The sequence below is a fragment of the Podarcis cretensis genome, assembly GCF_951804945.1.
Source record: "Podarcis cretensis genome assembly, chromosome: 5".
In the NCBI taxonomy this organism is placed as follows: Eukaryota; Metazoa; Chordata; class Lepidosauria; order Squamata; family Lacertidae; genus Podarcis; species Podarcis cretensis.
The window spans coordinates 64243172-64253975 of NC_137174.1; positions in this window are offsets into that span (position 1 = coordinate 64243172).

The window sequence follows — 10804 nt, forward strand, 5'->3', positions numbered from 1 at the left end:
TTACTCTTGGTGACACCTCACTTCAAAAGCGTTCTCCTTTCTCCCTGGATGCCTTCAGGGCCCAACTTTGGTGGTACAAAATATGAGCAGGATTATTTTCTTCAGTAATCACTGTAGTTCATAACTAGGCAGGCTGGGGTTTTATTAATTTTAACGGCGTTGTTCCCCTTATGAAATATTCATCCCACAGGATTTCTGCACACATGAAGATTTTGAAGAAATTGATCTGCAGTGCAGTCGCTCTCTTAAAAGAACCATGGCTTTATTATCTCTCCATTTCAGTGATACTGTATAGGCAAGTGGGAGCTGATTAAGTGTGCAATCAATCTTGGGAAACCAGATAGATCTGTTTTTAATTGTGAACTAATAACTTACTTCCTCAGAGAGTGAATTCCAGGGAACATCAGCCGCTATTGAGTCCTGTGGCTTTATAAGCTCAGGCTGTGCCCATGGAATAGAGAGCGAAGCCCCAAGCAGCACTATTGATGCTCAGTCCTGAACATGGTGCTGTATGAGTTTTGCACTTGAATAAGTTAAGCCTTTGTGAATGGTTTGGAACAGGGACCCTTCTTTCCTTCGTTTCCTAAAACATATGCTGCAGCCCATTATGGAATGCATGAAAGGAGTAGACTCCTCCCTTTAAAGATGGTGTACCCCTCAAATGTCCTGGGAAAACCAGGACACCCTGTTTCTTCACGCAAGAGCACAGCGGCCATTTGGGGCACTGCAATGCTTTTTTCAGGGCCGTGATCTCATGCAGTCCTGCGACTCATGCGGCCCTGGAAGACGACGTCCCAATTTTTCACTTTGACCTGTAAAGGAGGGTATAGGAAGAAGAGTTTGGATTTGATATCCCGCTTTATCACTACCCTAGGGAGTCTCATAGCGGCTAACATTCTCCTTTCCCTTCCTCCCCCACAACAAACACTCTGTGAGGTGAGTGGGGCTGAGAGACTTCTTAGAAGTGTGACTAGCCCAAGGTCACCCAGCAGCTGCATGTGGAGGAGTGGAGGCGCAAACCCGGTTCCCCAGATTACGAATCTACCGCTCTTAACCACTACACCACACTGGCTCTCAGGAAAGTGGCTTAAGGCAGAAAGAGAGGTACAAGCAGAAACTCAGCCTTTAATTATGGGGGAACAGTTAGGGTGTCCTTGGAGAAATCTGTAAGCTGCATTCTCTGATTCACTTCCATTTTAGCTTATCATGTCCATTGCAGCCTTCTAAAATAGCTAAATGGCTAGTGGGGAAGACCCACGTTTGAAGCTATGGGTTAACCCTTGCCATGTGTACTTTGGCCTCCTTAACTCCTGCAAAGCCACAACATTGTATTGTTGACCATAGTGGCTACAATCCAGCACATGCTTTGGAAAGGGCTGATGTACAGTGCTACAGCATCTGCCTCACATGCAAAGAGCCCAGGTTGAATCCTCAGCATTTCCAAGAAGGGATGGGAATGTCTCCTGTCTAAAACACTGGAGAACGTCTGCCTGTAAGTGTAGACAAGACCGAGTTAAATGGACCAACTATCTGACTTGGTAGGTGGCGGCTTCTGTGCTTATGGATTTCAGCGGACTGTATTGTAGACCGTATGACTGGCTATAGCTTCTTTGTTTTCTACACCGGTGTCTAGCATTTTTATTTCTTATATTAACTGAATGTGACAGTTTATATCCTGGCTTTATCTTTCAACAAAAATGTTTGAAGCAACTAACAATAAAACAAAGAAATAGCAAAAGATACAATAAAAAAGGAAAAATAACAATAAACTAAGATGTAGTAAAAAAAAGAGCAGTAGATGGGGTTAAAAGTAGCAGATATCAACAGGTGATAAAAAACCAATCCACTAGCACATTAAAACCACGAAAAAGAAAAACTCAGAAAAGTCTTCATCAAATGGTAGAATGTCATCACAAAGTCTTAGATGGTGGAAGGCAGCAGAAAAGAGGCAGTGGGAGCTCTACTAGGCAGGAACAGAGTATGTCAGCCAAAAAGGCTGTCTCCCACATCCCCACCAAAGGAGTCTCAGATAATGATGGGGTGCAAAGAAGAGCCTCACCAGAAGAACTTAATATCTGGGCAGGTTCATATGGGAGAAGGTGGTCCTTAAAGGAACCTGGTCCTAAGCTTTTTCAGGTAGAGATGGAGAACCTGTGCCCCTCCAGGTTTTGAAGATCTTCAACTCCCATCAGTCTCAGCCAGAAAAACCAATGGTAAGGGATGATGAGACTTGTAGTCCAACAACATCAGGAGGGCCACAGGTTCTCCATCTCTTGTTTAGGGATTTATACTTTTGAACTGGGCTCAAAAATGATCTGGGGCTCTGCAGCTGCAGCAGCAAGGGATTCCCATGCTCCCAATATAACTTGATCCTGTTAAAAACCTGGCTGCCACATTCTGAATCAGCTGAGTGTTCTTCAAAGGCAGCCCCACAAAAACTGTGTTAAGGGTAGCCCAAACAAGATGCCACTGAGCAATGTCTGATCAATAATACAACTTGTAATATTTGTGCCATAATTAGTGCCTTTAATATTCTTCAGTCAAGGGCAGTTCTAAGGCCTTGCTTGTGCAATAGTTACACAACAGTGTGGCTGCATACACACCATACATTTAAATCACATCCACATCTTTAAAGCACTTTGTGAGAACTATGGTTTACCCCTTACAAAGCTACAATTCTCAGCACTCATAAATATTACAGTTCCAGGATGCTAAGATGCATGCTGGGTTGGATCCAGACTTCGCCATGCTTAGAGGAGACCTATTGAAATCAATGGTACTAAGGTTGTTCGTAAATCTCTCTCTCTGTTCTGAGCTTCACAAAATTTGAATTCAATGCAATATGAATACAGACCTCCTTTCCTTCTCACCTACAATCTGTTTTTGGCAGTTTGAATTATATGTTTATCATGGATATTCTATCTAATAGATGTTATTCCTGTCCTATGTATATTTCTTATTGATGATCACCATGTATCATAACAGAAAATAAGTCCTCGATGCTAGACTGGAAAAATTCTTTGCTTCTCTTATCTCAATAGTCAGGTATTTTCTTCTGTAGGCTATCTCCTTCTAACTCTAGAGTTTATTTTCATGGTCAGCTTTTGCTAAAGCACCTGTCATTTATTCTTTATAAATATGTATTGTACCACAGACAACTGTGGTGAATGATTGCTCCAGCAATTTTTTTGTTTTTGTTTTCTGGGAAATTCTTTATCTAAATCTGGGACAGAAATAATACCAAGTTCACCATTTAATATAGAAAAAACTATTCTGCTTCAGGGATGACACAGAGTAAATGGTTCTTCCAGGATTCACTCACCTAGGACTTGTTTCATGAAAAACAATGCACTCCATGAAATCTCTCTGATCACGTATTCTAGCAAATTATATAATCAATTGTGCATTGCACGTGCATGGATAAATACATAATCTTTCTCTACAGGTCTCACTGGCTTCACATTTTCCACAGGTTCAAAAGAGTACAAGAATCTCTTTGCTTTATCAAAATTCCCACTACGCAGAACCAGTGCTATTTTTCTAGAAAAAAGAGGTGCTGGAACTCACCACAAATGCTTCCATTGCTCTCTTATAAAGGCAATGGCGCACACCTGAGGGGTGCCAGAACTGAGTTCTCATGAGTTACGGCTGAAAAAAAGCCCTGCTCAGAACAAAGGTGTCTGAGAATTCTGTTGAAAACAGAAGCAGGAGTGAAAATCGTCAGTGTTCGCTTATTTGTCTCATGTACAGAATGGATACCAATCCAGCTAGCACATCCAATGAATGCAAGTAAATATAGATAAGTTATTTCACCACTGTGCAGCTCCCTGGAAGACTCACCAAAACCTGAACATATTTTGCAAAATATTAGCAAGCCACTTAATTCTTCTGACAGCCGGAGTCAAGGGCAGCTGTTAATCGTGGGGGGAGTGAAGGTTTGTGTTTCTTATGTTTTATCTCTTTTGATGATTTTAACTGACTGTTCCATATGCCTTTATACATTATTTTGTTTATTACACACCAGTAGATTCAAACGCCTCTGAGATCTGTTCTATATTTCTGTTTGCCTTGGAGATGCCCTTCGGGTGACTTGCACCATTTTACTGAACAGTGAACTGAATTAGCTGAAGCAAAGATTACATGGCAGGGCAAGGAGAAGGGAAAATAAATTGCAGAAGAACCAGATGTGATCGTGCTAGTGGAAAGGAAACCAAAGATCTGCTCCCAAGCTGTGAGATCTTGCTGTTCCAATTGTATCAATTAGGCAGAATTAAAAGTGTCACACATCAGCTAGGATTTGCCTGCTCTGTGTTGAGCATCTTTTTCTCAGGCCTACTGTGTTCATCTCTGTTTGTCTTACTGTTACAGTACTCAATGTTTTCCTGCATCTGTGAAAGCCCTTCTTAAGATATTAAGTGGGTGGGTGTATTTGCTGGTCTTGGCATTGAAAATGAGTACTGTATAGGCATATAGCTTCAATTTAAGTTTAGGGTTGTTATTGCTTGATATGTAGCATCATCTATTTCTCTTCCACTGCCACCCCTTCCTACATCTGCATGGATGAATGATTGGGCATTTACAAGGTGCCGAACAGCCACCCTCCCTTTGGGAAGAGGTGTGTGCCATTGTGAATAATAATTCTTTTTCACCCCAGGCGGTCTCCTGTCTCTTTGAGCCCTGCTTGTCAGGCAGCTTGAAATTTTATATACACACAAGACATCCAGAATTGAGCCAGTGGAGTTGTAATGGTTCTTGGCCCTGCCCAAACCAAGCATGAAAAAGAAGGCACTTCTCACAAACAGTGGAAAAACACTGGTGACAGCTTCTTCCACAGCAATCAACTGCTTTGCTAGCTAATGGAAGACAGAGGTGTCACCCTGCCTAACCAGGCCCCCTGAGGCATTACAGTGCATGGGACTTGGGAGCAGCCTCAGAGGCAGAGGAGAAAGAAAGGTCGGAGTATGAGGAGAAATTTCTGTGGCGGAATAAAAAAATTGCGTGTGGGGGGGGGGGTTATCGTTATGGGGTTTTGTTGTTATGCTATGTATATTGTGTTTTTATACTGTAAACTGCAAAGGGCCATTTGCTACAAGAGGCTATGTACAAGGGTGAGGTACGTAATAGATCTCCACATAAGAAATCTGACCCAGATGGGCATCAAAGTCTTGCCAGCATGGCAAATTATCTTGCAGAGTTTGAAGTAGGATGGAGCATGTAACCTGTAGTTAACAGTTCCCAATACAGTGATACCTCGGTTTCCAAGTGTCTTGGAAGCTGAATGTTTCTGTTTTCGAATGCCAAAAACCCAGAAGTAAATGCTTCCGTTTTTGAATGTGCCTCAGAAGTTGAACAGCTTCTGCTTTGTGTTTTTCCATTTTCTCCATTGACTTTGCCAACCGCCCTTTTGCGCCTCAGTTTTCGAATGTTTCAGAAGTAGAAGGGTCTTCTGGAATGAACAACCTAGGTACCATTGTATCCTTGTACAGGGCTTCCCAAGAATCAACTGGTGGTGGGCACTTGCCAGTACTGACAACAACCAGGTGATTGCTGGCACTTGGGAAGACTTGTGCACATTTATTTTGCCCCTGTAGTTTGATTTCATACCACTCAGACAAAAAAGGGGGGCATCGGACTTCATTGTGATGGTCAGTGACAGATTAGACCCCGTGGGGGCCCCTAGGCAGTCAAAATCTTGGGGGCCCCTCACAAATAATCTCCTAATATATTTTTGTAATTTTTTTAAAAAATAATATTTATTAAATTTTTAACAAGAAAAGGGTTACAAAACAGTAAAAGAAAAACACAAAAAACACAAAAACCAAAATTTAACATAAAAAGAAAAAAGAAAAAATGAAAATCCCTCTTTCTAATATCTTACCACTCATTTACTTATTTTCATGACTTCCTCACACCTCCCTTTTTTGTATTCCATTTAAAAATTTGTTCAGCAAATTCATACCCTCTTAGTTTACCCTTAATTGTTTATCCTCACATATTATAACTTCAAATTTTCGCCTAATATCAATCCATTCTTGCATATTCTTGTTTTGCCTTATTACTAGAACCACTTCGTTTCATTCCAATGCCATTAACATTCAATAATTTTACAGTGTTTCTGTAGATAGATTTTAAATTTCTTCCAATCTTCTTCCACCAACTCTTCTCCCTGGTCTCGGATTCTGCCAGTCATTTCCGCCAATTCCATGTAGTCCATTACTTGCATCTGCCATTCTTCCAAGGTGGGTAGGTCTTGTGTCTTCCAATGCTTTGCAATGAGTATTCTTGCTGCTTTTTTGTAATTTTCTTTCCAGATCAAATCCATTCTCGTGGAGCCCCTAAAAGGTGTGGGGCCCATAGGCCTGTGCCTAATCTGCCCTGATGTAAGATGTTCAAAGAAAACTGGCTCAGAACAACTGTTGTAATTTGCTTTTACACAAGCAAACGTTTTTACTGTTTTTATGTATGTAACTGTTTTAGAGCCGTTGTTATATTGTATATTGCTTTGGGGTGCCTTGTGGGAAGCGATTCATAAATGAAATAACAACTTGAAAACCAGAAAGAAAACAAAAAAAGAGAAAACAAAAAAAGTGTCCAAAAGGTACAGGAAGTTGAAACATATATTGAAAAATATAGTCGCCCGTCAAATTTCATCATATTTTCTTCTTCAGGGGCAACAGTATTCCATTGTGTTCTGCTGTCATCGTCACTCACTCGGTACTTGTTTTCTCAGAGAGTAGAGTAGAATGGTTTTTATTTTATTTTATTGCTGCTGAAGAATGTGATAAGATCAACTGCACTGGGGAATCCATTTCACCATTCTTTGTGTTTCATTTTCATTTTTCTTGGTGCTGTTCCTTTTTCTAGGTATGGAGAAGAAATTTGTGCATTCTGCATTTTAAAGCCAACCATCCTATTCCAATGGTCGCAGAATGATATGCACATCAAAACACAACTCCCAATTGGATCACACCTTTCTTGGAATTTTAAGAAGAGGTTTCGTGTTTTGTTTCATATTTCAAAAGAATGCACACAAGAGTGTGTGTGTGTGTGTGTGTGTGTGTGTGTAGGAAGTGCATTGAAAAAAATACCAAAATCTGCATTTTAAGAGAATGCATATGTGTAACTTTTACCAATCTGTAAAATAAATAGGAAATAAAACAAATTTCAACCATAGCTCTGAGAACAGCTGGCATTTGATACTCTCAAAGTTACATTTAATAGACATGGAGGGCAAATAGTAAATGCAGTATATGTTTGGGCATAATAAGCAGATATATACCATTTATTTGGCTCTTGCCCCAAAATTAAGATCTGCTGGACCAATACAGTGGTACCTCAGGTTACAAACACCTTGGGTTACAGACTCCGCTAACATAGAAGTAGTACCTCGGGTTAAGAACTTTACCTTGGGATGAGAACAGAAACTGTACCCCAGCAGAAGCGGGAGGCCACGCAGCTGAAGTGGTACCTCAGGTTAAGAATGGTTTCAGGTTAAGAACGGACATCCGGAACGAATTAAGTTCATAACCAGAGGTACCACTGTATGAGGAAAGAACTTGAAATTTTAAGTTGCAAGTTCCCAGCAAATTTATTAGTAGTTTTGTTTGGTTAAATGAAATATTTGGTATTGCCAGAGGAATCAGAAATGATCATTCACTTATTAACAGCTGCACAGATGACAACATGTTCCAACCAACATGGGACAATATATTCAACAAGTCTGAGAAAAATCTCAAACTCCTTCCCTGGATAAATGAATCGCGAGAATCTGAGCAGCAGTAAATATGGCTGAATTAAATAATACAATTAGAGTGTGGGGAAGCAGGCAATTTAATAACTTATTTACTGAAAAACTGAGTGTATTTGTTATGCAGTGTTGTGCGCTTGTAAACCGCTGAGAAGTCACCTTGGGAATTAAGCAATATAGAAATAAGGAAATAACACTGGTGTATTAAGTCACATGAGAATATTCACCCATACAGGAGCTGCTGGAGGTGTGGGGGATAGAACTGTGGCAACAGCCCCCTGGCTGTGGTGTCGCTGCTGCTTACTGAGAACATGAGAGGTGAGCCAATGATGTGTCCAGAACAGGAAAGGCATACTTTGCTGATGCATCCACATTGCCCCAACCTCACTGCCACCTCTCCTCTGCCACTAAGCACATCTGGGAGGCTATTGCTACAGCTTGACCCCATTGGACAAGCTCTTTGCTGCAACCTTATATACTGGGCTAGAATCTGGGCTGGAATGCATATTCCATATTTGGCATGGAACAACAGATAAAGGTATTCTTTTAAATTCTTTTTCGTTTTTTAAATAAAAATTCAATAAAAATAATATTAATATTTGCACTACTTGGTTATTTGGTTGAACTTGTGTTCTTGTTCTTGTTTCTCTTTGCTATACATGTTATCTGGAAAAAAAAATTTCTGCAGCAGTCTTTGTATGCGATGGTTTTGTAACTATTCTTCAAAGGCTTGCAGATGTTATCCCATTATATGGAATGGATTCTTCCCACTAACCCGATTCGCCAGCCATCAGGATTTAGCGAGAACAATGTGCAACCAGAATCCCAAAACCTTTATTTGGTGGAGTTGTGAAGAAATGTTTTCAATCAATCCTCCTTCTGTGAGTTGAATGTTTTGAGATGATTCCATTTTCTGAGTGAAGGCTATTTATCTGATTGATTTATTGTATGGGTGGATATGAAAGCTGAGAAAGGGAGTGATGTTCTATAAAAGAGTTGCAATAATTCTGCAGTGATTATTATAAATTATACCCACACAATATGTACCATTCCAAGCCTGATTGAGTCTTCTCAGTGTATTTATTTTTCCTTGGATGTAGCCCAAAAGATTCCAAAAGATTCATTTCAGGTTAAACAAAAAATCTAAATCATTCTATTTCAGTGCTGGGATAGTGCAATAAAATTAATGCATATCACTATACTCTCATATACCCAGAAATGACAGATATATAGGTATGAAATAATTTATTAGATGAATCTTGCAACCTTCTGGGATAAATTATTCAGGGCCTTTTTCTCCATGATTTGCCCTTTTTACTGAGTGGGGACTAATAATTCACAAATATATTAAATAATAAATTTGACAATTTTTGCAAAATGTTCAAGTAATATTGCCTTTCTTTTCTTTGGGAATAATTTCTGGAAGTAGTTAAATATGGATAATACAACTGTTAGGGTGTTTCAAAATCTATAGAGAACTGTGATCTGAGTAAAACCATAAACCAGCATGATATATCCATCATACCAAAGGTCACTTGTGCTAGACTAATTTACTTTAAGTCTTTAGCGCTCTCTCTCTCTCTCTCTCTCTCTCTCTCTCTCTCTCTCTCTCTGTGTGTGTGTGTGTGTGTGTGTGCAAGTGTGTATATAATCATTCACACACATGCAATTCACACAGAGATTGGGGTATCGGTATATGGGGAGGGGTACAACCTCTGGTGGGGAACATATTGTGCTCCTCCTAGGGTAGTTTTCCACCTTCGGTCCTTACCCTGCATTCAGTTCCCCACCTGTGGCCAAGGGTGCCAACTTGAATAAAATATGGGAGCAGGGCAGGCAAGCCCTGCGCCACATAACTGACTGACTGAATGGCAATGCCCATCAACTGGGGGGGGGGGGCTCAAATATTTTATTGGGCCCCCTGAAGGGACCTCAGCCCCTAGGAGGTAGCTCCTAGAAGCTGTCAGCATGTGACAGCAGCCATACCCCGTTAAACATTTTTGATTGGCTGGCTAGGCCAGGTGAAGGTAGCCAATCGGAACATCCCCTGCCTATGAAAACAGGCCCTGGCGGATTGAGCAGACAAGACCAAGAGTTGATCCAACAGTCAAGAAAGTGGTTTCTGCATGGTCTGTAGCGGGAAGTGGGGGGCAGATGGGGCTCTTCAACCTGGGCAGGTAGCCCATCTAGGAGAAGGAAGACTCTTATCCTAAACCTCTGCTGCCTTGCGGGATATCTTCTCCATTCAAGAAGAGCTAGAAGGAAGGTGACTGATACGTAGGGCAGTACAGTAACACACCCACACCCAGTCCACTGTCTCCAGCTAGTTCACACAGCCCCCCAGCTGGGCGGGGGTCAGTCAGTTCAGTTAACCCCCAAATCTCCAAGTTTTATCTTTCTCTGTGTTCAGCAGAGCTGGGTGTCTATGGGCCAGTCTCAAAGCAGGGCTCACAGTCGTGTCTCTCCTTACCCTCCTTCTCCAGGCACCGTTGGTCGGGTAAGCAGTTCACAGTTCTATCTTTGGGCCTCTTCTCTCTCTGCTCTCAGTACAGGCAGGCAGCAGCGTTCTCTCCTCTCTGGCAACCTTGACCGGGCAGCCGAAATCCTGGCGATGGTGGCAGCGACCCTGGGCAGCGGGGGCGGGAATCACCCTTGAATCACAGTAATTCATCTTGTGGGGCCTCCCATCCCATCTCTGTCTCTGTAACAATTCAAGTGGGTGGGGTTAAGGATTTTCAACACCCTTAAAAACCGTCTTAAAATGTCAGGGGTTCATGACACCACAAAGGATCTGATCCTCCCTCTGTTACATGGTATCTGATCGGATCCTGCACAGTGCTGGCTGCTATTACTTCATAAGTAACTTCCCTGCACACATTTTCTCATGCCTGTTCAAAATTGTGAACTTTTAACTTTAGTTCATTGCAGTAGTTAATGCATTAAAAGTTTATGCTTGCTATTTCTTCTTTTATGCATTTCTCCTTCCTTCCTTCCTTCCTTCCTTCCTTCCTTCCTTCCTTCCTTCCTTCCTTCTTTTTTGGTACAGACATTAGAGTC